The sequence below is a fragment of the Desmodus rotundus genome, chromosome 2 (genome assembly GCF_022682495.2).
Source record: "Desmodus rotundus isolate HL8 chromosome 2, HLdesRot8A.1, whole genome shotgun sequence".
Classification (NCBI taxonomy): Eukaryota; Metazoa; Chordata; class Mammalia; order Chiroptera; family Phyllostomidae; genus Desmodus; species Desmodus rotundus.
This window is the reverse complement of record NC_071388.1, coordinates 138,555,620-138,578,073: the sequence shown is the minus strand read 5'-3', so window position 1 is coordinate 138,578,073 and position 22,454 is coordinate 138,555,620. Positions and strand designations below refer to the sequence as shown.

The 22,454-nt window shown below is 32.6% G+C and overlaps 1 protein-coding gene across 11 annotated transcripts in view; it reads right to left on the bottom strand.

Annotated features, from left to right (window-relative positions):
• MBD5 (methyl-CpG binding domain protein 5) overlaps positions 1–22,454 on the bottom strand; it is a 429,916-nt gene that overhangs the window by 311,349 nt on the left and 96,113 nt on the right. The window contains exon 2 of one of the 11 annotated variants that reach the window (XM_071220654.1): positions 5,426–5,517. The exons of the other annotated variants lie outside the window; for them this stretch is intronic. The gene's annotated coding sequence lies outside the window, so the exon portion shown is untranslated. The remainder of the gene's footprint in view (positions 1–5,425; positions 5,518–22,454) is intronic. 11 annotated transcript variants of the gene reach the window in all.

Here is a 22,454-nt window from a genome sequence, read left to right as displayed (position 1 = left end):
ATCAGCTGCCCATGAGTGTAGAGCTCCTTGCCTTACTGCAATAGGACCTGAGGACCATGCTTTTTGATATTTTTTAATCTTGTCTATTTCCTCTTATTAGTTGCCTACTGTAAGCATGCCACCTCTTCCTGGTATGCCCCTCAATCCATTAAAAGATAATGCCCAAACAACTGCAGATTGGGAAACAAAAAAACCAGCAGATTTTTCAACCCTTCTAACATCCTTCCTCTCTTCTGTCTATTCATTCAAGTACTGTGCGACTACTCTAGGTGCCAGGTACTGTCCTAAATGCTGGATGGAATTAGATTTTGTGTTATACAATCTATGAAAATGACTGATAAACAATTTCTCTAAAATATTAGCTCTTTTGTCATTGGGATTCATAGCTTAGTAACAGAGATTACAGTGAGATAGCAGCTACCATATAGGATGAGCTTACAAAGTCTTCACTTTGGCCTTAAACTTATTGAGTGTAAAATAGATGGTATCTCTTTTCAGGTAGAAGTAATGACATTGTGATAATGTAATCGGTGCACAAGCAGAGGAATCCCAAATAGAGTGTGAATATAGGTGAAGGCATCTATATAAAGAAGAGCAGAGAGAGGGAAACAAGAAACCCTTGAAGCCTCTGATTATGATGATATATTATAATCACACAACCCTAATATAATCTATAGGTTAGTCAGAAGCCACTTGCACTGGGCTACAGAGATCCTTCCCCACAGTTTTCTTTACGTCTTAGATTCTTCTTGGCAATGCTTTATTAAATCACATAGGTGACGATGATGCTGGTGGCCCAGGATCCACATTTCATTAAATACATTCATTCCTCCTGGTCTGCAGTTTTGCTTTCTGCAATTTCAGTTATCACTGGTCAACCATGGTCCAAAAATATTAAATAGAAAACCAGAAACAAACAATTCATAAATTTTGAACTGTGAGTTCTAAGTGGCATGATGTAATCTTTCTTGGATGTTAATCATCCCTTGGACCAGCATATGCACCTCGCTTCATCTCGTCACACCGGCACTGAACCATCTCACAACATCACAAGGGTGAGTACGGTACAGTGAGCCAGTCTAAGAGAAGGAGACCACATTCACATAACTTCTGCTATAGTATATTATTATAGTTGTTCTATTTTGTTTTTAATCTTTACTATGCCTAATTTATAAATTAAACTTTTCCATAGGTATGCATGCATTGGGAAAAAACACAGTATATATAGGATTTAGGATTTTCTTTGGTTTCAGGCATCCACTGGGGTATCTCCCACAGATGAGGGAGATCTACTATACAGTATTATAGGAGACCAGGGTAAAAATAATATCAATGTTACACCTGAAAAAGAAACATAAGGTTTTGTACAAGTTGGGAAAAGAGAACGGTTGTGTCAGTCAGGTATGACCTGAGTATGTGGGTTTGGGTTTTGCAATATGGTTCACTTACTACTTGTAAAATAATCATCCATAGTCCTTATCAGTAAAACATGGATTCCTCAACCTTATTCCAGATCTACTGAACTGGAAAATCTAGGGCTGAAGTCAAAGAATCTCCATTTCTAAAAAACTCACTTTTGGAAGCTTAAAATAGATTTTCTATCTTACTTTCATACCAAGGCCATTTATTCATTCAGGATTTATGGAGCCCTCACTACATGTCACACAGTGCTGGCAGTATAAAGATGACTAAGAGAGAGTTTCTGAACTCAAAAAGCTGAGTCTAATGTTTGTGAAGCCACTAAAATCAACAGTGTTTTCACTTAATAAGCTCCAATTTTTATTTTAGAACACGGACAAGTGATTATTGCAATTAGTTGATAATATAATTTTACCCATAAATCTTCTTTAAAAAACAGCAAAGTAGGTCCTTTTGAATGACCTCTACATTCCATCTTATGACAAAGAACTTCTCATTCATCTCTTATTATGAGGAAATGAGATGTTATGGATGAACACAGTTTTCAGGTAAGTGAAGCTTCAGTTATTAAGTGCCCAACTATTTTGATTCAAATTACCTTTGGCGAGCTTTCTAAAATGTATTACACATTAGCTGGTCTCCCCAACCATGCCCAGGAGAATCATTCATCATTAAGTGAGTAAACCCCTGCTGCTCACCCTGGAGCATGCTACATGAGAAAGAGCCGGATGGCAAATCAAGGTCTGCAACTTGGCAGGTCCATCCTTGGAATTTTTGACTGGCAAGTCATATTTAACACCGCTGTTTTCTCCAGGGGTGTCTTAATACACATCCCTGTCTCTCCTGACCAGGCATCACAAGCCTCTCTTTGGTATGTATGGTAATTTAACTGATCTATGAGATAGGTCCCTTTAGTTCCCAGAGTGAATTTTGTTTATATCACATAGCTTATATTTTAGGTTACACAGTCTAAAGTTTCAAATTTGTTGAAAATTTTCTACATGCTTGCTTTTAGATGTTCGTATGGTAAAAAACAGAAAAATCCCTGTCATAGTAGGCAATATATTGGAAATAATTTTGTATGGTTTCATTGACCTAGTTCATTACTTACTGTACTGTTCTATTAAAGAATGATATCTATAGGTGTTCAGGGTCATTGCTATACTGTGCCAGTCTCTAGAAGTACAGTGCTTCTGATGTACTATGTAGGAAGAATTGAGAGGTGTCAGGAGAAATCAGAAGATGAAGTTTATTTAATCAAATTAATTAAAACATATTAATATTTTCTCCAAATAGTGTATTAACTTTTTTTCAAAATAGTAATAATGGTTATAGTCCTCTCTCTCTTTTTTTAAAATCCTCACCCAAGGATATTTTTCCATTTATATTATCTATATCGATAGATATCTATATCTATATAGATATATAGATCTATATCTATACAGTATAGATATCTATCGATATAGATATATATTAAGTATCTATCTATCTATACTTAATAACTAGATATAGATATCTATATAGATATAGATATCTATAGATATAGATATATATTATCTATCTATCTATACTTAATAAATGAAGCTTCACTTACCTGAAAACTGTGTTCTTCCACAACATCTCATTTCCTCATAATAAGAGATGAATGAGAAGTTCTTTGTCATAAAATGGAATGTAGAGGTCATTCAAAAGGACCTACTTTGATACTGTTTTTTAAAGAGGATTTATGGGTAAAATTATATTATCAACTAATTGCAATAATCAGTTGTCCGTGTTCTAAAATAAAAATTAGAGCTTATTAAGTGAAAATACTGTACATATATCTATGTACATATAAACATATATAAAGAGAAAGAGAGAGAGAGAGAGAGAGAGAGAGAGAAACATAAATGTGAGATAAACTGGTTGCCTTCTGGTAGGAGCGACCAAAGATCAAACTTGCAACCTGGGTATGTGTCCTGACCAGGAATCAAACCCCAAACCTTTTGGTGTATGGGATGATGTTCCAACCAACTGAGCAACACCGGCCAGGGCTACAGTCATCTCTTTCAGGACAAAATTCATGGGCTTTTAAATTATTTCTCTAAATGTTCAGATTTAGTTTCTAGATCAATCGTTCTATAACAGAGTTATTTCAAATCCCACAAAAGCCATCAAAATGTCTACAATGCCACAAGATTACTTCAACTTGATAACTGAATCACAAACATGTTAAACAATGGAAAAATCTTACTAATACAAACATTTTTGACATGTCAATTACGGTGGTAGTCTCAATTTCAGAATGTTATTAAATCTCAATTTCAGAATGTTATTAAATTATGTTTAAGTCTTTTATAGATGTAAATTAGTACAGAACGATAAAAAAAAACTTGAAGTCGCATATAATTTAATAATAAATTTAAAATAAATACCAAATTCTGCATTTGTCTATTCAATTATTCAGTAAAACATTTATAATGTTTGAATTATCAATTTTTATAGTATACAGCCACAAAAAAGGTAAGTAAAAGCAGAACTAATAAATTCTTTCCCCAGATTCCAACATTTTCATCGATTACCATGTTTTTAAAACTTATTACCAACAAAATATTCCTTTTTCTTAATACTTAGTGATATTTTCAATACACCTGCTTTGTACCATGTATCAGTAGTATTTCCACCGAGCCTGCCTTTTTAGACATAGTACTATGATCTAAGTCACTATTTTGGTTAAAAATTTCCTTCAGCCATTAGTTTGTGCTCCACATTCTCATTCAGGACTGCTGACGGTTCTTTGCTGCTTGTATTTCTCCTAGAGTGTGAGATCTTATAATTGCAGCTGGTTTGTTAAGGCATTTTGGAGATCATTTCAAAAACAACAAAAAGTGACTTGAAATTGCTAGCCTAAAATAAATACAGTTAATGTTTTAAACTGTTAGGAGATCAAAACTTTGTGCTATATCTTACTTGTGCTGATAGGAATATTCAGATGCCCGATTTTCCCCTTAAAGAAACAGGAATTGTGCTGGTATATTAAATAAGTGCAAATATTATGCCCATGAAACCTATTAATCTAATTAATGTTGTCCTAAGACAGAGGTAGAAGTGAAGCTTTAGATATTTGCTGCCGGGAGAAGAGTAGTAACTCATTGGCAGTGTGTATAATATATGTGTGTGCGTATAAAAATTTATGCATTATGTTTTTTGTGATGATTGTCATTTTCAGTCCTTTACATGGCAATGTGGTTTAAAGGGAAAAGGACAAGCCCGTAAAGCAAGAAACTTTGGACTTGGTTTCTGTTCTTGCTCTAAGTAATATGTGACCTTGGACAACTCTTTGTCATTGGCCTTCAGGAGCTTCCCTATTAAAAATACAGGGCTATTGTAAAATTCAATAATATATGTATTATATGTATTATATGTATGTAAAGTAATAGGTAGAATTATTTTTAAAGTACAGTTTCTCAATTAAGGTGTGAGAGTAATTTATTACTAATAATTAAGTACCAAAGTTTGCAAAAATATTTTATTTAAATTTCAGGAGTATTCAACATTACCCTTATACTGTAAATTATATTCTCTCACTTTCTTCCAATGAAGGCATTCTGATATGCTTTTTCGATTAAGGACTGTGTTGTACATGGGGCTACTATCCATCACGTAGTCATGCTGGATGAGAGACTGTCAATGCTGTTTATGTAGACAGCTAGGGGGAAGAGACGGTATTTATCACTGTTTCTATTATTAAAATAGCCCAGGTTAGAAGCCACCTCTTAATGTAATAAATACCTCATTTTGAGAAATGTAAGTAGAAGGATTATTTTTTGTTTTGTTTTGTTTTTTCCTTTTGGTGTGTGTGGAATATGGGAAGAAAGCACTTGGCAGAAAGCACTCACTATAAATATGAAAGATAAAGTGAACACTCTGGTTTCACATATGGAAGGTTATATTTAGCCAACTAATGACTACAATTATATTTTTCATCTAAAACCTTCAGTAAGTTTTCCTTTATAAAGGTACCTACTTCTTAACTTAGAATTCTCAATGCCATGGATGGGTAGATGGCAGATCTGTTGAACACATTTTTATTGTAGTTGCTGCTTCCTCTTAAGATGGCTAAAAACAGAAAAAAGCATGTATTTGTAATGCCAACACATTTTTCATGTCCTTCTAAGCTAGTCTAATAGCTTTGTAAAATTCTGTTATTATTTTCTTTTTCAGCATAGCAAAAAACTTTTTTTGTGAATCTTTAAGAAATACTTGGAAATATTTTCAAAACATTTCACAGCATTATTTATTTCAATATTTACCGACTTATTAACTGGCAGCTATTCATGCTGGCTACAAAGCCCCACACATTAAAATGTCTACTGCAAGAGACGGAAAAATAAATAAGGCATCTGCAGTACAGTATGACAAATGTTGAAAAATGTTAAGCAAAGGGGGCTATTGGGCTATGCAGGAGACACCTTTGACATTGAAAATAGTATTCCAAGCTAAGGATCGCAAGAATTTATATACTACTTTACATTTGTCAGGATCACATTTACCCGTGAGAGAGCTGATCACAACTGCAATAAGGAGAATGGATCAGAACAAGGAAAAACAAGATGTCAACCACTACTGTATTTTCATAATGTATGCAAATTAGCAATATAGCTTATAAGCACTTTGTGTAACATGAAATAAATACAACACTTACGTAGAAAAAGAATGATAATTAAGCCATTTTGAGTAATCACAAAAAGCTTAAAAACCCAAAATCATATTGAACAACAACAAAAATCCTTTAACCATAAACAAAATACTATTTTAAAATTTTAGGAAAGACTCATCATACCATGGAATAATATGCAGCCAAGAGCAAAAAAATTAATCACTATATTTTTATCAAGTCTATATGCTAGAAATAGTAAAATATAACCTGGATTCAGAGATGGTAAAATAAAAAAAAAGTACCTCTTAGAATTGATGAAATATGGTAATTTTATACATATAAATTTCTATATTTCAAAAACATCTTAAACTTGAAAACCTATACACACACACATTACTAATCCTACCTTTATATAAAATAGGGACAATATACATTTATATATATTTGATGTACATACATATCACATATTTAATTCTAATATTTTGATAACTATATTTTCTGGATTTTATATATTATAAATATGTATGTAACTTTCATTTTATTAATTTATATATATATTTTTTCTCATTCCTTGTTTTTCATATGGTATTCATTTAATATCAGTCTTTCTGGAGAAAATCCATTCACTTTAACATACACACCAATTGTAAGACACAGACTAATTTCAGAAACATTAAAATGTGAAAAATTTTGTATTTGAAATAGGGGGAATACAGCAATGCTTGTATATGCAAGAAAAATAATTCAAGAGATGCAGAAGAAATTTAACATTTAATATTTCAGAGAAGAACATGGTGGGGAAGAGGCACTTAATTTTCACTTTTTACCTTTTAAATCTATTTCAGTATTTAAGGAAAATAACATATTACTTTTGAAATTAAAGTTTCTGTAAAAAAGATCACTACGGACATTTGTGTTAACTGCCATTACTCAAGTGATTTGTCTTTTGTCTTGCTGGCTTCACGCTTTTGAGTTCCTACTTTCCCAAGTGTTCTGTCCAATCTCCTCCACTGGTTCGTCTTCTACTGCCCAATTTTAAATATTCCCCCCCCACACACACATAAGGTCTCAGAAGTGTTCTTTCTGGACAGATACCTCTCTTGGAGACACTATCTATTTAATGCAGTAAGCTCATTTCTACAGGTTTCTTAGGCCTCACCGCTCATATCTGAAGAGTAGAAAAAGTAAAACTGGAAACATCTATTCCCAGTTGTCTGGTGGACATTTCTAAGTGGGTATCACATAGTCAACACCCAATGAACATAATCAAAACACAACCCATCTTATTCATTCTCAATCCTACTTTGACAATTGTTCGACATCTTGGTTAATGAATCATCAACGTTCCTGCTCAAAACCTCAGAATCACCTTTGAGTTCTATCCAGTTTACAAGGTCCCCAATCTAGGCTGTTGCCAGCCACTAAATAATGTTGAATTTATATCTACATTGTTTTTGACATTATCCCCCTTTCAAAATTCCATAACTTGCATATATCTCTCATTTGAATTACACTAGCTTTCTAAGTTCTGTTTCTAATTTCCCCAAGGCAATTCATATTAAAGTCATTTTCCTAAAACAAAATGATTCTATTCAGTTGATTCTCCTAACTTAAAGAATTTGAAAAGCTTCCCACACTCTAAATTTCCACAAATATTTAATAAGTACTTATTATGTGCCTGTACATTAGATAAACAGGAGAAAGACTTCAAAAAAATCATTAGGATTAAAGGTAAAAGCCAAGGAGAAGAACATCTGATGAGACCACAAAGTTGTATATTCTTAGCTATTACTGCATCACATACAACTGCCCATTGACCACCCCATTTGTCCACCCTTAGTGTTCACTGCCTTTGGCAAAGTCATTTGGCTCATTTATAACCGCTCACATTCGCCTATCTTCTTTAAGAAATGCAGAATAATAAGTAAAACACAGTCTTAAATGGGATGAAAATGACCAAGAATGAACTCCATACAACACTTTACAATTTACAAAGGCTACTTTAACATCCAATCACTGCATTTAACATAATTAGTGACCTTGGCCTCACATTTTGAGTCTAATCTAGTATAGTTGACTGATTATAAGCAAAAGTTTGTCAACCTAAGAAGTAGGTAAGGAAATATGTTATTTTCATCAAGCCATTTTGAGGAAAAATTAAAAACATAAAATACCTCATTTATGCAATTTTTAGGAAACAAAGTGTTTGGTGTAAATCATTTTTCTAAGTAACTGACATTTACCTCTTCAAATATTAAACTTAAGAATAACTTTACCTTTATTTGATAATTTCAGTCCATCCATTATGATACACAATCATAGTATCATTTTGTAGCTCTCATTTTTTAAAGGCCCCTCTTTAAATGGAGGTTGTCTCTTTTTTATCCAAATACTTTCCAAATCTCTATGTTCAGACACTGCTTCAAAGCTTTTTGCACTGGACAACTAGAAACCTATGTTTAGAGGCAATAAAGTCAGTGATGGTCTACAGAGAAAAGGAATTGCTCTAATGTAAGACCTTTGTGATAACTATTTTCCATGCTCTGGTATTCATACTATTTTACCTTGGTATTAGGAGTTGTACTCAAATGCCTCCTTGTGCTGAAAATGTATGTCCTATCAACAGTGAGGAGCTCAGTTAATTCTAGAATTTTTCTAGATACCTAAAGAACAATTTGAAAATGGTATTCAAATTTCATTAGGATGAGAGTAAATCATATGAAATAGCTGTTCACAGGTAAGGAAATTAACATTCTGAAAGATGCTCTCATAGTTGACTCCAAAGAATACAAAGAATTTCATTTTGAAACTTCTTCTCATCTATATGTTTAGCTCATAACAACAGGTAATAAGGAAACATTTTATCTGTCTCCTTTCTTTCAGTTTATGCCCAAAGGAATTCTCAGGATACAAAATAATTGTTTTACTCTGAAATAAAAAGCCTAGAAACTGAGTTCTTTAAACTTTAGGGTGTCCTTAATGAAAATAGTCCCTCATAGCAAGACATGTTGCTTTTCATAGCTACTCATTCATGTTCTCTAAGGACGTAGCCTAGCTAACTAAAGATCAAAACCAGGAAGATGTCTCTCACGCTTTTACACAGATATGATACATGGCTTAACAGAAACATGATCTAAAGAACTGAATTCATCTGTAGGAAAAGACAAGGCATAGATACAAACCAAACGAACTTTAAAACTTCCCCAAAATTGAACAAGGGTTTCTGAGACTTACATTTACCCAATTTTGTAAGTGCAAACTTAGACAAGTTTGCTTGAATATTCTTCTACTAAGAGTAATGTTCATCACTGAAAAAAACCCTAAAAGACTGAAATAAAGTTTTGAATAAAATACATTATTTACTTAAAGAAATATATTCTAAAAAGCCTGTACATGTGAAAAAAATGTATTGGGATTAATTCATGCATAAATTACTCATATTCTTAATAATTAAGATATATTAGTGGTTATGAGGCCAACTGCTATCCTAAATGCTTTATACATCTTTAAAAGACCCCATAAGGTAGGTACTAAAAATCAATCAAACCCAGTTCTGCACAGGAGGAAACTCAGGTATATAGAAGCGAAAGTTGCCCAAGTTCATACATCTAGAAAGTAGAAGCACTGTTTAACAGAAAGTAGAAGAGCTGTTAATATAACTGAAGAATATTTTAGTTACTGTTGTCTCTGTATGATGTGGATTCTGAAATACAAAATGTGGAATCCAGTATAAAAATAGAGCAATGACTTTTTTTTGGCCTCTCCCAGGGACATGCTTATTGACTTTAGAAGAGAGAAGGAGGGAGGGAAGGAAAGATAGAGGGAGAAAAACATTGATGTGAAAAACATTGATCGGTTGCCTCTTGTATTCGTCCTAACCAGGACTGAACTTGCTAGCTAGGCATATGACCTGACTGGGAATCGAATCCCCACACTCCAACCAACTGAGCCACACTGGCCAGGGCATGACTATTTTCAGTTCAATAATTTAAACATCGCACTACACAAACTAGAAATAGAAGGGACTTTCCTCAACTTGATAAAGGGCACTTATGAGAAAACCACAGCTGTTATCATACTTAATGGTGACAGAAAGCATCATTTTCCCCCTAAGATCACGAACAAGACTTTTGTCCCTTGTATTCAGTATTATACTGGAATTTCTAGTCAGGGCATTTAGGAAAGAAAAAGAAAGAAGAGACAGCCAGATTTTAAAGAAAAACTAAAGTTGATTTTTTTTTATTCACAGAGGACATGATCTTATTTATAGGAAATCCTAAGGAATCCAATAAGAAAATATTAGAATTAACAAACTCTGTAAGATAGTAGGGATAAAAGCCCAACATACAAAAGTCAATTGTATGTCAATACACTAGCAACGAACAATCTGAAAGAAGAATTGAGAACGCAACTCCAATTACAATGGCATGAAAAGAAAATACTTAGGAATAAACTGTAAACAATGTAAGACTTAAGCTTTGAAACTGTAAAACACTGTTTTAAGATATTAAAGAAAATCTAAATAAATTGAGAGACATGCCACGTTTCTCAATCAGAAGACTTCATATTGTTAAGACAGTAATATTCCTAAAATTGATTCTCAGAGTCAATGCAAGCTCTATCAAAATTCCTGCTGGCAACTTTGTAGAATTGGCAAGCTGATCAAGATTTCATATGGAAATGTGGGGATAACCAAAACAGTCTTCAAAAAGAAAAAGTTAAGGAACACACGCTTCAAGTAATCAAAATGTAGCACTGGCATGCAGACATGTAGATTAATGGGACAGAACTAAGAGTCAAGAAATAAACCCTTATATTTGGTTGGCTGGGTTTTGACAAGGATGCTAAGGCCATTCAATGGGGAGAGAATAGTCTTTTCAACAAATGGTGCTGCATTCAGTTGGATATCTACATGCAAAAGAATGAAGTGGAACCCTTCCCTTTATCGTACACAAACAATAACTCTAAATGAATCATTTATTTTAATATAAGAGGTAAAACCATGAAGTTCTTAAGAAAAAAAATAGGAATAAATCTTTGTGACCTTGGGTTTGGCAAAGCCTCCCTTAGATATGACACCAAAGCATAAGTAATAAAAATAAATAAGACCTCCAAAATTAGGAACTTTTGTTTTGCAAAGAACACCATCAAGAAAGTGAAAAAATAATCCATAGAATAGAGAAAAAAATATTTGTAAATCCTGTATCTGATAAGGGACAACCCAAATACCCATCAACTGATGGATGGATAAACAATGTGATATATTCATATATTAAAATATTATTCATCAATAAAAAGTAATGAGGTCAGGATATGTACAACATGGGCAAATATTAAAAACATTATACTAAATGAAAGAAGCCGGTCACAAAAGACCACATACTGCATGATTCCACTTGTATAAAATGTCCAGGGTAGGCAAATCTATAAAGACAGTAAATCAGCAATTTCTTAGAGCTAGGTGGGGAGAGGTAGGTGATGGTGGGAGAGAATAGGGAGTATCACTAATGGGTACATGTTTTTGGCGTACATTTTTTTTGAGGGGTAATTAAGTGAATCTAAAACTATGCTGATTGTTATACAACTCTCTGAATATATGAACAATCAATGAATTAATACACTTTAAATGAGTGCATTACATAATATAAATCATATAAGTTATATCTCCATAAAGCTGTTAAAATAATTTAACACCATCTTTTCACCGTATATAAACTACTGTGAATGAAATCAACATTAAGTGACTTGGGAAATGCTACCTTTGTGAAAGAGAACACAAAGTTAAATTCCTTTTTGTCATGTGCTTCCAAGTTTGACCACGACTAAGCAAGAACAGGTCTAACACTAAACTATTATTAGATATAATAGCTTAATTAATCATTGTAAAGCTAAAATAATGAACTTTTAACAGTTTTTCTTGAAAATAAATGGATTTATACCAATAATTTAATATGGCAAATTAATTCATTTTTATAACTTGTGAGCACATTTTGAAACTAATTTGTTTGTTAGAACGACTATATCATGTATTTTTTAAGCCCATGAGACTATTATTACAGAGGTCTGCTCATTCTCTGTGATTATTTACTGCGTACTATGTGATTATTTACAGCTTGGCAGTGTGGTAAGTGCTGGGTATTCAGTGGTGGCCATTCTTTCAGGGCCATAGTGAAATACTGGCAATGCCTAATCTAGTAGTAAGCAGAACAAGATCCTTTGTGGTGTTTTATGCTTTATGGTGAAGATTTCCCAAGATTCAGTCAACAAGTTTTCCTATGTACTGGAGCAGATACAAAACTCTCTCTCTCTCTCTTTTTTTTTTTAATGAAGATGCAGCATGCTATAAGCATGATTTTTAATTCATTCTGCATGAGTTTTTTTGTTTTTTTGGTTTTTCCCCTAGGGATAACAGTATTAGCTAGTTACTTAGATTCTCGGTGCCTTAATTTCTAAATCCACAAAATGGAGGTAAGAGTATCTACCTTATTGGGTTCTTATAAGAATTAAGTGACATGATCCATTCAAAGCACAGAGTATTGCCCATGTGCTTGAGTGAAGACTAAATAAACAACGATGAGGACGGCAACAGTGGCAGTGGAGATGGTTTATGTACAGGTATTCTTTTATGTAAACAGGTGAATTCTTTTTCCACCTAGGTCTGTGGGTTGGTTAGGCTCTTTATTTACAAAAGCATGTAACTTTATAGCCTTTGTCCATCTGGCTTTCAAAAATGTATGGATGTACATCCTGAGCTGGCAAGTACGTACAACTAGTTTCTGTCTAGCTTCTTCTATGTAATGTCTAGCTGTAAGAGTATGTAGAAAATTACTTGAAGGTGATGTGATTTTTCCATTTCAAGTATTTGGTTCTAGGGTTAGATAAAACAAAAGGCTACGAACTTGGACTATGCATCTCCTAGCTGTTTGGAGAAACTCCATCTTTAACTAAAAAAGTAAAGAATAAACAGCCATAAGAAATCTATTTATTCATTTGTTATTGAAATTCTGTAGAAGCTACAGTCATGCACCACATAATCCCGTTTTGGTCAACACTGGATTGCATATATGACAGTTGTCCCGTAAGATTATCATACAGCCGAAAAACTCCTATGATCTAGTGACATCCTCGCGGCCGAAACACTGTAGCACAGTGTATTACTCATGGGTTTGAGGCGATGCCGGTGTAAGCAAACCTAGCACATACACTGTGTACAGCACATGACACTTGGAAATGATAATAAATGACTATGTTACTGGTTTATGTATGTACTATACTGTACTTTCTATCATTATTTTACAGTGGACTCTTTATACTTATAAAAAAAGAATGCTGTAAAACAGTATGCTGTATAATGCTGGCAGCCGCCTCATAAAAATCCTGTTTACTTTGTCTCCTGATTACATCATTTTCTCATGTGCTTGATTTAATCTTGTGTTGTTTTGTGCAGTAGCAAGCTGTATAGGCTTGAAGTGTAGAAGCAAAGGCTATTCCATCTCGCTTTGGTGGGTAGCAGGCTATACCACCTAGCTTTAAGTGCACTCTATGGTGTTTGCACAACCACAAAACCCACTAACAACTCATTTCTCATAACTATTTGGTCATTATTGGCACGTGACTGTATACTTATGTACCTTTTCACCATAATCTCCAAAGAAGCTTTCACATTCTAGAAGTGTCTTTTTTAGGCTTCACTAGTAGATAATTATTTTAAAAAACACTGAGAAATTATATTTATGGAAGATTATTTGTAAGCTATATCTTTCCAACTCTTTTAGGTCCTGTTCTTAAGAAACTTTCACCATAGAAGGCTATAAACTCAAACTATATTATCTTCCATATTTATATAAAATAACAGGGAACAACTTCTCTGACCACTGCTATGTATGGAAAAACGCTGAACTTCTGTTCTACAAGTTTACCATATTCAGTAAGAAAAATTCACTTTTTCCCATCCTGCTCCTGTCAGGGAACCCCTGCAGCCACACCCACCTGTGTGCTGAAGTTGCTGAGGAGTGGCAACAATATTATTTATGGAGACCTATATAAATAAGGATTGCTGGATATAAAAGGAGAATCAGTAGTTCAAAAGAGAAGACAAAGGTGAATAAACTCTGCAAATGGCATCCAATGAAGAGAAATAATGCAAGAAACAGGAGAGGTGATTGAAATTTTCTAATGTTGTTTTCAATTACATTTGAGAGGTATTGTGTCAATAAAATAAGAGTATACTACCATAGAAAAGAAGCAATCAATAACAAAAAAGAACTGTACTAATCTACATATTCCTCCGGGTACATAAAATTTAGAATTTCTCCAAATACTCTGGTGCTATTTTTAAACTCAGTTAATCTGAAAAGCAATGGATTAAATCCACTGTCATTTTTATTTACACCTTTTGATGTGTGGTTTCAGACTGTTGTTGGCAGAAAGCAATGGTAAGATAAAAAGATCTGGTAGGGTGCTTCAAAGTCCAGTAGAACTCAGGAATTCTTTGCTGAGGCAAGGTCTATGTACTGGAAGAGCCTGGCAGACATGCTGGCTCCTGACCACTGAATACCAGTAGTGCTTTCTCAATCTTGGGGATAACCTAAAAAGGGTCCTAGTATTTCCAATTCATCCCTTCAGGAAGTAGAGGAAGAGCAGTACTAGCTACATTTTTAAAAAATGGTTGTAAATATTTAAATGTAGAAAATAAAAATGATGAAATCTCTAAAACAGAATCCAGGAAGGTAATTTTATAATACTGTATCATACTAAGAAAAAATTTTCTTAGTATGGTACAAAGATCATAAAAGAAAGGACTGGTACACTTGACTAAACAAAAGTGTAAAACTTAAATGCAGGAAAAGATATAAAACAAAGTAGAAGAAATAATAATTTTTAAAAATTGTTATAACTTACAAAAGAGAGAAGTAACTATTCTTAAAATAAAAATTCTCCTACAAGTCAATATAAAATAAACTATCCAAGAAAAAAATTGAAAAATGAAACAAGTAAAAATTCACTGAAGAAAATTATTTATAACAATAGAGATATTTTAGTACTTTCTATATGCCAGGTACAATCGGTACATAGAAACTGACATGAATTTCCTCATTAAGAGAGTAGATAGAGTTATCAATGATTCTTTTAGTTTTTTTATTTTTATTTTATTTTTTTTAAATTTTTATTGTTATTCAATTACAGTTGTCTATGAAGTGGCTTCTAGAGTCACACCACTCTTATACTAAGGTCAATTAGCTTGCCAAAGGTACACAGCATGCCAGTGGTGGGGGCTGGGATTCAAGCTCTAATACCAGAGCTCAGTCTTATCATTACTCTCTATCAACAACAAACAATTCCACTGTTGCAGGTCTATTTATTTTATGGAAAAATAATAAAGCACATAGATGTCTGTATAAGATAAGAAGTGCACTCACAATCTGTAATTGGTTAGAAAAAATAATCTAAATAATTATCAATAAAGAATTTATTTACTAAAAATACTATGTCCATTCCAGGTAATATCATGCAGGAATTAAAAAGAGTAAGGCAAATCTATATGCAATAATATGGGAAGAAATTAGTAATATGTTGGTAGATTTTTTAAATATCAATTGCACAACAGAATTAGTGTGATCACGTATAAATTTTAAAAATTAATTATAATTTCATATATTTATATATAATCTTAACAGATATTGCTAACTAATATGATTATAGATAGTAATTTTTACTTTCTATTGTTTTATATTTGTGTGCTATTAGATATTTTTAAGTAACATACATTATTATTTTATAATTTAGAATAGGCAATAAATATATCCACATTTTGGGGGGAAAAAGAGAAAACTACATTAAGCAAATCATTTCCTATAGAAGACCAAAGCTTTTATACATTGCTAAAATGTTCTATGCTGTTACTTAGTAATACTTTTAATTTATATTGGAAATTCCTAATATAAATTAGGAATATTCCCAATGATAACAGGTAGTAACTAACTTACTCTCACTTCCAGATCATTAACCAAATATATCACCGCTTGCTAAGAGGTTATCTAGAGTTCTCAGAAAACATTTTTGGTTTTCTCTAAAAATTATATTAAGCAATCTTTTTGGTATAGAGTACTTTTAAAAATGAGTTGAACAATATGTATCAAAATTTTTAAATTTCAATCCTCTTCGATCTAGCTATAATATTTTTTATTCAAAAGAAATTGTGCCCTAACAGTTATTTCTTACAAGTTATCAGAACATTAGAGTAATGAAAAATTTAAATCAACAAGAGGAAGCTATTTAAATAATACATGGAGCAACTACATAATATTACATGGCCATATGAAATAATAGTGCAGAAGGAAATGAAATAACCTGAAACAATGCCCATGATACATTGTTAATGAAAAGATTTGAAGTAACAAGATGGCATATACAACAGATCTCGTTTAAAAGACTGGCTGAGGTGGGGTGGAGGGAAGGGGAGAAAATGCAGACAATTGTAACTGAAAAAAAAAATAAATAAATAAAAAAGGAAATCCCCAAAGAAAAAGATTGGAGGATATGCACCAAAATGATTATCTCTGTATGGTGTAATTATATGCTATTTTAAATTTCTTCTATATTCACTAAAAGAAGAAGTATTACTTTGTAATGACAAAATTAGTTTAAAAAATAGAAAAGAATCAAAATTGTGTGTTGTGTTATATTTCCCATGTGCTATACAGTCATTTACAGATTACTCATAAGGAGGAAAAATGGGGTAAAAAAGCAAAGAGTTGGGCACATCATTTACTAACCCAGTCCCACCATCCTGCCTTACTTTTTGCGAGCAGCATCCTCTATACCGAAAAGTGGCTTTTCACAACAGAGTAAGGTGAATTGAGGCTACTCACATTCTTCTGAAAGGTTCTTCTATTGCATGTCATTTTAAGTTCCTGTATCCCCTAACAAAAACTGGGGATGTCAACAACTTTTTAAGTAGAGATTAAAAGCTGTTAACAGTAAATGCCAAAAATATCCACAGTACAAGTTTGAGAGTAGGTACTATAAATATGAAAGTTTTCCACAGGTAAGATTCCCAGCAGATGAAATACAATATACCTGCCATTATCTAAGAATTCAACTTAATGTGTAAAAGGGAAGCATCAATCATAAGATCACTGAATGAATTATTATTATAAGAAAGATGAATCTGCAAGTCATACCGCTTATTTCTCAACCCCAACCTCACTTCAAGTGTTAAAAGAGAATTTGTGTGCTAAAACGAGCAAGATTTTTAGCTATAGCTTGAAAGTGAAAAGCTGCAGATGTCACATAATAAAGGGAGCACAGCCAACTCTATGCTAGAGTACACTGTTACATTTAGTGGTTGTTACACACCTATCTGGTCTAATGAAATTTTTACGTTACCAAACAGACCCAGACACTCACATGACCAAACAGATGCCTGAGTTTTAGAGCCAGTCAGTAATAGAACTGGGCCTCCTAGGATTTCTGAATCTGATTGGAAGAGTTTTTTTTCCAAGTTCAGCACTACATTAGACCAAATAAGACTGACAAATTATAAACAGATGGAAATTAGATTCAATAATAAACATTTAAAAATTGTAATTTGTTAAGAGAAGAAATTGTACATTAGACTCTATTTTTATTAGGTATTGGAAAGAGGAACTGCAAAGAGGCTCATGTGATAATTCCTCATGCTTATTTTACAATGTGTGAAAAATTCATAAAGACATTCATTTTGCACCAAGTAGAAAGTAACTTGGTACATAGGTTAGGCCAATTTAGGATAATATTCCAAGAAAAGCTAGTAAGTGGTATAGTTTTTTAAAGAAGAAAAGCACATTTAATTTAGGATATCTATGACAGAGCAGAACTTCCAATAAAAAATACACACACTGAGGAGATTCCTTGGGGAATAGCCTTTCAGTAGAGACACTAAAGGTTTTCAAAAATGCATATGTGTACACATACACACTCACACACAACACACATAAAATTTCTTTTATAGGCTGAAAAACATCATGAACAAAAGGAAATTGTTAGAGAATTACTACAAAGGAGATACAGTTGTAGGCACAGAACAGCTAAATATAAATTTTATGATGTTACAGATCGAAGTTAGATAATGTATTTTACTTTTCCAACTTTTTTGAAAAATTTTAAACTTAAAGGAAGTTCCAATAGTAACACCCCACAGAACACACCATTATTTTTCACCTAGTCTCCTAGGTATGTGCTTGAGTGTATGTACACATATACACACAGTTATATATATGAACATACATATACACACACTTTTTTGTTGAACCATTTAAGAGTTACATGCAATGATATTCTTTACACAACTGTGATAAGTACCACATTCAAGACATTAAAGATTGATATTTAATATGATATAATTTTCAGTCTATATTAGCATTTTACCATTTGTCCCCAAAGCATCCTTAACCTTTTTTTTTTTTAATAAGGATCCAATCAATCCTCATTCTCCTTTCAGCTAGAACAATTCTCTGGTCTTGTTTAGTTTTTCATATCTCTGTTTTGAAAAAGACTAGGTCCGTTGTTTCTCAGACTGCTCCTCAATTCAAATGTATCTGGTGAACTCCTCATGATTAGGTTTAGGCTACACATTATTGGTAGGGATGTAACAAGAGTGGCATCTTTTCCTTCTGATGTGCATCGCATTAGGAGGCACAGGATGCCAGTGTCCTCTATTAGTGTTGTGAAGTTTAATCATTTGGTTAAGATGGTATCTGCCAGATTTCTCCATTTTAAACGTACTTTTTCCCTTCTAATTAATAAGTAATCTGTGAGGTGATACTTTGAGACCATGTGAATATCCTTCTCCCCAACAGTCTTTTTTTACACAGTAACTTTAGCACGAATTGGTGCCTGAGTCATTTATTATGATTGTTGTAAACAAAGATGACTTTCTATTTTTATTCTTTCTACATTTATTAGCTATTATTCTTCTGTAAAGAAGTACTTTCCATTCACCCGTACTTCTAATTTCTTTCATATATCAGTGTGGACTCATGGATTATTATTTTTAATTCATTATGTTAGAATCCATTTCTATTATTATTTATTTTGATAGTCTAATTGTTTCAAATATGTCCAGAGGGACCCTCCTTAAAGCTGGTATCTGTGTCCTTTGGATATGTCTCCTTAGTTTTTGAGCCTTTTCTAAAGTACATGTTAAAAATAATGACCTATTTCATCACAGAAATCAATTATTACATCCAATAACAGAACCCTACTAGAAGTATTCCCTCCAAACTCAGGGATAAAATAAAGATATTAGTTATTATCAATAATATTTAAAGTGATTTAAAATATTTTTTTATAAATGCAGAACAGAAAAAAATTTATGCAACATATGAAGAGTCAAATATTATTGACAAAATGGTTATATGCTATGAAATCTGAAAGAATCAATATAGAAATAATAAAACTAATGAGTTTAATAAATTTTGCATATATGTTAAATATACTAAAGTAACATCACCAACTAATAACTAGCTAGAAAATACAATGAAGGAAGAAATTTTATTTCAAATAACAAGGAAAAACTGCACATTTTGGAAGGTAATTAATGAGAGGTGCATTTAATCTTTATGAAGGCAACCATTAAACTTAATTAGGATATTTAGATTATGACTTAAACAAATGGAGAAAATGTCATATTCTTAAGTGGGTGACCATAATATTATAAAGTGAGTTTTTCAGTTAAGCATAGTGGAAACATGGGTTCATTTCTAATCTTTACTGAAATACCATGTAAATTATATATATGATATATTTTTATATAATTAAAAACTATAACACTACAAGAAAAAAAACAACAGGTAAAGTATATCAATACAATATTTGAAACTGGAAATTGGATTGATGCAAGATAACGTAAGGATAAGAAAGGTAAATTTGGGAGGAAGGGAGGGAAGAGAGCGCAATGAAGGGAGAGAAAAAGCAATTCTATTGCAGAACCTTAGAAAAGCTTAGGAACTTCTGGATACAAGGGTGTATTTGGGCAGGGCTTTAAATGGAAGGATTTATACACAATTTTTTAAAGAAGATGCCAAATTAAACAGATCTCCTCCCCTACTCTGGAGCCAGGTAACAACTCAAATAGATGACTAGAGTTTTATTCTTCAGAATAATGATTTTCAACTTTTTCATCTCATGGCACACATAAACTAATTACTAAAATTCTAGGGCACACCAAAAATATATTTTTTGCCAATTAGACAAAAAAAAATAGGTGTAATTTGATTCATTCATACCTGATGGCTATTGTTGTGTTGGCTGCTGTCACTTTTTTATTTGATGATTTGAGGAAAAAGAGGTCTGTGCCCCTGACTAAATAGGCAGGTATTGTTTGTTTTGAACAATTATTGAGGCACAGCAATTGAAAATCACTGCTCTAAAAGCTTGTGCAAGAGAGGCCTTAGATTATGAGCTACCAAGGAGAGCTAAGAGTGAAATGAGGCACCTTGTTTATTTAACAAGTGTGATTAAATTAAGGTTTATTATACCACGACTCCCATTACTGTGACTGCCTCCCAGAATGCTGGCTGGAATCCAGGTTTTTACTTCAGAGGCAAAAGACTGGAAAATTCCTCTTTGTGTAATCTGAACTGCCTAAGAATAGACACCTTGAGATACTAACATTCAGTGATCTCCCACCGAAGTTACCAGTTCATTGCTCATTTGACTCTCAGTGAAACTCTCCAGTGGACAAGCTCTGTTCACAGTAGACAGAGACAGGATTCAAACCATGGAAACAGAGAAATAGTGAACTTGGTGAAACTGATGCAATTCAGGGAACTGAAGAAACGTCAACAAATATATTCAAAAACTTCACAGAAATAAGAAACTATAATGTATCCAGTAAACAAAGACTCAGAAGTTGCAGAAAAGAAGCTCTCAAAGATCAAGAAAGATCAGAACTGAAAAAAAGGTATACATTTGTGAAAAGAAGGTTCAAAGATAAAGCTGCAGAACTCTTTTACAAGGTAGAACAAAATAAAGACATGAATAGAAAACAAAAAATAAAATGATTAGAGTCTAGGAGGTCCAATATCCAAATAATAGGAGTTCCAAAATGATGCAAAAACAATAACATCATCATCAACAATAGCAGAAGTAGAATACAAGAAACTATCAAAGAAATAGAACATGACAAATTTCCGAATGGAATACGTAAGTTAAATAAAAATAGAACAAACAACAAGTTGAATCATTAAGAAAATTATAAAACACTGAGGTGAAAAAAGGAAGATCCTAAGAGCTTCCAGAGACTGGGCAGGGGCAGCTCCTATGCAGGAGATGGGAATCTGAAAGTTATTAGTTTTTTTTCCTTTATTTTTATTGTTTACACTATGTACTACAGATGTTTCCATACCCCACCTGTCTGCCCACCTCTCCCCCACATCATCCCCCATTCCCTCTGGCCGTCACTGCACTGCTATCTGTATCTATGAGTTATGCATATATGTTCTTTGACTAATCTTTTCATCTTCTTTCATCCAGTCTCCCCCTCCTCCCCCCTCAAAATAATGGTCTTAAACATTCTGTAACAGATATGGGACTTAGGACACAGAATAAATGCAAACTAATTTTTATTCCTGTTAACAGTTATGGAAAACAAATTTCACAAACAAAAAAAGCTCAGATAAATCAGAAAAACAATCAGACAAACCTGTATTGAGTTATATAGCTCAACCTCTTACTAGCTTTATAATCACTGAGTTACTTAACTTCTTTAAACCTGTTTCATCTTCAATAACAAGATAATAATACCCAACTTGTAGAGTTGTTCTAGAATTAAATATAACTTCTATGAAACAACAAAGAGGTATGTAATAAATTATAGCTGTTATAATTACCTTCAGATTATCCTTTTATTATTTAGTTGATGTTAGTCATAATAGATAAATGATAAAAAGTAAGTATTTAAACTGGTAATATATTTTTAATAATTAAATAGAACACAATTATCAAATTGATTATTAAAAAGCCATGTAGAAACTTGAAACAATAATTAGAAAATGCAAAAGAAAAAGGCAGATTACAAAAATATATGTATGGAATAATTTTAACTACATAAAAATACATGTGCCTAAGCATTAAAATACAAAAGTTAATATGCAAAAACATAAATAGTTGTATTAGAATACTGGCATTGTGACTTAAGATTCTTACTTAAAAATTTATTTAATGGCATGTTATCTATTTTTAATAATGTTCAGATCATTTTAGAAAACACAAATAAGAAAGTGTTAAAGATCGAAAACCTCATTCCCAAGAGCTTTACTTTTAGCCTTTTGAGACTGATTATGGTTATATATACACTGTTTTTAAAAAATTAGATTGTGTGTTTCAGCTTGCAATCACTTGTTTCCCCATAACA